This window comes from Ceratotherium simum, chromosome 37 (assembly GCF_057802395.1).
Source record: "Ceratotherium simum simum isolate JZ-2026a chromosome 37, ASM5780239v1, whole genome shotgun sequence".
In the NCBI taxonomy this organism is placed as follows: Eukaryota; Metazoa; Chordata; class Mammalia; order Perissodactyla; family Rhinocerotidae; genus Ceratotherium; species Ceratotherium simum.
Genome location: NC_141936.1, coordinates 18,246,038 through 18,252,037, shown reverse-complemented (window position 1 = coordinate 18,252,037; position 6,000 = coordinate 18,246,038).

Genomic DNA, 6,000 nt, shown 5'->3' with positions numbered 1-6,000 from the left:
TCACACAGTTTCTGTGGATCAGAAGTAGAGAGAGGCTGGGTATTTCTGGCTCACAGTCTCTGATGAAATTGTAGTCAAGATGCCAGCCAGGACTATGGTCATCTGAAAGCTTGACTGGGGCTGGAGGATCTGCTTCCAGGTTGGCTCAATCACATGGTTGTTGGCAGGAGTCTTCAGTTCCTCACCATGTGGACCTCTCCATGGGGCTGCTTGAGTGTCTTCACAACATGGCAGCTGTTTTCCCACAGAGCAAAGGATCCAAGAGTGAGAGTAAGCAGGAAGCCACAATACCTTTTATGACCTAGTCTTAGAAGCCACATACTGCTACTTCCACCATATTCCGTTAGAAAACAAGTCACTAAGTCCAGTGTACACTCAAAAGGAAGAAAATTCTGCTCCACCTTTTGAAGGGAGGACTGTTCTAAAGTACATATTTTAGAACCACTATGCCATTTTACACATGAGGAAATTGATGTGCATAGAGGCAAATAACTTACCTGTGGTCACACAGTCTCAAACATGAAAGGATCCTGTTTTTTTGCTCCTGTAAAGTCTTGATCATTAGTGCTTCTCCAAGTGGCAGCACCAAGACCCAGTATCCTCTCATTTTGTGAGTCCACCATCTTCAATACATGGCTTCCAAGGCTGACATTTTTATCTGCATCAAGCCCGGGAAGGGGAAAGAATATGGAGACAAACATGAGAGGTTTTTATGGGTTAGTCATAGGAGCGACATACATCATTTCTGCTCACATTCCATTGGCTAAAACTCAGTCATATGGCCAGAACTACCTGCAAGGAGCTTACAAAATGTAATCTAGTTGTGTCTTCAGGAAGAAGAGGAAATGGATTTGGTAAGAAGTTACCAGTCTCCGCCACACACAATTCCTGTACTCATGCTTGTAGCCACTGTGATAGGACAATGTGCATAGGTATGTGTTAGTAGGAACAGAGTGGCTGATGGAGGAGCAGATAGGATCATGAGCTGCTTCCACAAATAGAAATTTTGTGGTTTTTTAGGATAAAATGGCAAAACTGCATTGTATACCTTCAAATTGTTTCCATGGTTTTTTTTTTTGGTTCAATTGTTCAATTGTTTGTTGACTGAAACCACCTCTGAATACACATATCCATTCCATTTTATATTTAAAAATAATTTTTGTAGGCCATCTCATATATAAACACATAGTTGCAGGCCAAACATGTTCTTTCATCTTCACAAACTGGTTATGAGACTCATTTGGGCTTTATTTTGGTATTATCTAGAAAATGGATCCAATCTCTCATTTCGTTTGTGGAATGGCAATGTTGAAAGGCAATGAATATAAATTAACCTGTACCAGTTCTCCTGCTAGTTCAGGAGTTGAGCACCCCTGAAATTCTCCCCCGGGTATTTCTTAGATTCCTGAGGATAGTAACATCTAATGTGTGCTCAGCAACAAGTATACTCCTACTCCACTGCTCCAACATCTTACCAAGGCACCTGGCCACTGACTATAGGCAAGAGACTTCTGGACAAATATTGTTACACCATGCTCATCAGTTCTTCCCTGGCTGCTACTCTAAACCCTGGGAGCACCAAAGCTACACTATGGTCTATGGCACTGTTTGGACCCTGACACTCGTGAATATTTCATGAACACATAACCTCTACTTTCTGGCTTTACCAGTGGTGGTAGATTATAATATTGTTCAGGAAATGTTTACTCACTTCCCCCTCCCTCATGACAGCAAAATATGTCTCAACTCATTGATGTTGGTCTTAGCCACGTGACTTGCCTTGACCTCGTGGTGGGTGGAATGAACTTCTCTACCTCTCGATCTTGAGCTTGGCCACATAATTTGATTTGCTGGGAGGATATGAGTGTATATGACATACGTGGAAGCTTGAAATGTGTGTAGCATTTTAGGGTGGCTTGTATGCAGATTTTATGTGGCAATAGCCAACTTATGTCCTCTTCTCTGGTCTGAGCCAGTGGGGTAGACATCAATCCATGTATTCCAATGCATTTCGACTCATTTGTCCCCTTCAGATACTCGAGGACCAAACAAATAAAAATGAAACAAGGACCTGAATCCAGTTTGGGACTCAACTCGGATATCATGGTACATTTGACAACAGTGACCTGCTCGTGTTCTTTATGAGCCAGATTGTAGAATTTATTTATTTACTTATTTATTTATTTATATTTATTTATTTATTTTGGTGAGGGAGATTAGCCCTGAGCTAACCTCTGTTGCCAATCCTCCTCTTTCTGCTGAGGAAGATTGGTCCTGGGCTAACATCCGTGACCATCTTCCTCTACTTTATATGTGGGACGCTTGCCACAGCATGGCTTGACAAGTGGTGCGTAGGTCCATGCCCGGGATCCGAACCTGCGAACCATGGGCTGCTGAAACGGAGCGTGTAAACTTAACCACTATGCCACTGGGCCGGCCCTTGTAGAATTTCTTAAAAATGGCATTTGGAAATAAAACTTCAGAACAAATTTTCACTACCACCTTAAAAATGCAGGCTTAACATTTCCTTTTAGGGAGAAGTTTACTAATGTTTTCTCTATTTAATTAGGCTCTCATGAATCATAGTTCTTTCACATAAGCAAACTCACCCCGCAGGGTTAGTGGTATCTTTGCTGGCAAATATTTTACAAAGAAGGCATTTGTTTCAGAAATAAACATTTAATTTGGATGAATTTTAATGGCCACAGCGCTTGATTCTGATGAAAATGTTTACTAGCAGCCTTTCTACTTTGGAATCATTTGTTTCTATTATTTTGACAGAAACAAAATTTGGTTGGTTGTTGTTTGGGATGTGAAATGGCTTTGTAAGTATTTCAGTTTGATGCCTAGGCAGGCAGTCACAATAATTCTTCTCCAAATAAATGGGAACTACCATTTTTTTATTCATTACTTCAATAAGAAAAGTTTAACCAGTGAAAGGATTTGCAAAACATTGCATCATGAAAACCCTAAAGTAAATCGCAACAGAAGTTAGTGCACTGTAAATATTTTTGCAAAGGTTTGGGCAACTTTTTCTTCCTATAAATACTTGTCTGCCCAGTAAAGGAAATGAAAAGTCAAAAGAGAAAAGCATGTTGTCTCATTTATAATTTGGAACAGCAAATGTTATTGAATTCAGCAGAACTTTATTGTGTGCCTTATACATAAGGTGGAAAAGTGGAGTACATTTCCTGCCAACATATTAAGCCACATAGAAGTGACTTCTGTAATTAAATCATTTTTTAATCATCAAAATTGAAAATAAGAGAAAACAACTTCTGAAGAAGTCCAGGGTCAATCAGCTAAATAAACTCAAGTCATTCAGTCAACTAACATTGATTGGATTTCAGCAAGATGAAATCGACTTTGCTCCAACTCCACCCACTTCACAAACTAATTAAAAAAGTACATCAGTGACATCTTCAATCAGCTCAGGAAGATAAGTGGGCTTCAAAGCAATCAACTACAAAACTCAAAGAATAGCAATAGATCCTCAAAGAACTCCGGAGAGCTTTCTGAAAGTTACTCATGTCAATCAGAAGAACAAAAACTCAGAGCCATGTGCTTGTAATTTTAGGGGATCTTTTTGGACAATGTGGCTGACTTATATAAGAATGAAAACACACACCAGCAGGGCATATATTAGCATCCAAGATCTCACTCAACTTCAGTCTACCTAAATTGCCATCAAGCAAGAAGAATAACAATGCTTGGATCAGAAGGGCTTGAAGGGTCATTGGACAAATCATTTAAAATGTCTAGAAATGTACAAGCTCCTAAAGTCCTCAAATGGAATAGAGGATTATTAGATTACCCTTTGCAAGGAACCTTGGCTACAGATCAGTAAAAGAGTTGCATTGTGAGTGTCCCATTCTCTTTACCATCCAAAACACCCCAGAACATTTTTTTCATTTTAGAATAGAAGAAAGAATAAAAGAAGCACTTTGAGTTCATTTAATGGCATAAGAAATTTTTTTTTCTCTCTGTGTATTTCCATTCTCAAAGTCCTGGAAGTGTAATTTCTTAATGAAAGATATCTATCTCTTCAAAGCTCTACTTTATTGACAATTCTAGGTAAAAGATTCAGGAAAAAACTGAAAATGGAAATTTCTTTCCTTTAACTCTTGAATGAAAGAAAAAGAAAAAGAAATAAGAAAGGAAGGAGGGAAAAAAGAAAGAAAAGACACTGAATAACACAGGAGACTATGAATGTCTAGTATAGTGTTCAGTTTGCAGGGCGACCTTATTGATCTTTTGTGATGACATTGCTTTTCTCTCTCTCTCTCTCTCTCTCCCCCACACATTTCTATCTCTCTCTTTTTCTATCCTCAGTGTCTTTTTTATTTATGGCCCATGTCTCTATTCAGAATTATTGTTACTTTATAGATGTGAAAATATTTTTAAACCTTTTAAAAAATAATAAACTTTCATGAAATATCTAAAAACCTTGACTCAGTGATTGTGGGGCTGCATGGGGGATAATTAGGACAGCTGGGGTCACAGGAACCACTTCTGAACAGAAGCCATGTACAATTAGCACGGAAATATTTAAATATTGTTACAACAGTTACAGCCTTACTGGTGCGTATCTGCTAGAAATCAGGGCTGCCTTTCGTTCCTGTGTCTGTGTATAAACATTCTTGCATTCAGAAACTCACGCCTAGGAACCAAGACATTTAAAGTGTACATGAATTTTAGAGCTGAAAGATATTAGAGATTAGGAAGCCCAAGTGCTGGTTTTAAAATAAGGAGTCATGAGTGACATACTCACATTCACAAAGCTCTTTGTGGCAGAGTTAGGGCTACATCCAGTATCTTCTAAACTGTACAATATTCTTTTTCAACAACATCAAGCACAGAGTGCCTATTACACTTAAGTAGATTTCCTATCACACTGGTCTACAGCTAGGAGAAAATCAATTTCAGGCCGTCAACCAGAGAATTAAAAGTCTTACTTAAGATGTGAAATGTTACTGGTTCTCATGAAAACACAAATTTCCCCTACATTCCGTTCTTCCATCAAGACACTTGGACAGATGACGATAATGATGGGCTACTTAATACCAAAAGAATTGCTGAAACAAACGGAAAACGATACTTTCACAGGTCTGCTTTGTGGGAATGCCTCAGGAAATTAACCAGTGGACCACATTCCTCTCCAGTTCTCTCTCACTCCTTCGAGAGGCATGATAGTGTTATAGAAAGAACAGCATCCTTGGTGGCAGATGGATATGGTGCAAATCTTAGTGCAGCCATTTTACAAGAAGTTAAAACTTGAGCAAGCGCTTACTCTATTTAATTCTCAATTTTATAGCTATAGCTGTAAAATAGGAGTGATAATACACCCCAGTTGTTGTGGGAATTAAGATAAGAAATTTATGTATAACTCATAAGTCATCAACCTTGCCTGCTTGTGGCTACAAGATAATGTTACGTTTTCTTTTCACGTCCAGACTATTATGATCTGAACTCTTTCCAGCCAACTCTTGGCAAATAGCCTCCTCAAAGTTTTCTGTGCATTTCCCAGCATCCTGCCTCCCATGTGTCCAGAACGAATCTGCCAGAGTCTTCCCCTTGTGTCTTATTCTGTGTTGCTGACAATCCTCATGATAGCCCTTCTTTTCTGGGCAGCTATTTGTCACTACACGACCGCACTGCCTCCTCCCTGGTCTTATCATGAGCTTACTATTCAACCCAATTCCCCACATCACAGTTGGGAAGGGATTAGGGAGGCTGTGGTTTACCCCCAACTTAACTGAGGTTATTTGTACAAGGAATAACTCATAACTGCTACCCACATGCCCAAAATCTACCTTAGATCTCCTTATTAGGTCAACACCCATCCTATCTCCCAGCCTGGCTCCTTGCACAGGGGCCCACTAATTCTCACCACTGGAAATACTCCAAACACGCCCAAGCCTAGAGTCCAGGGCCACTTTCACTTCCCCACCTGAGCCCATAGAAGAAAAATGTCATCTCCACCAATCCAAGAGTCACCTC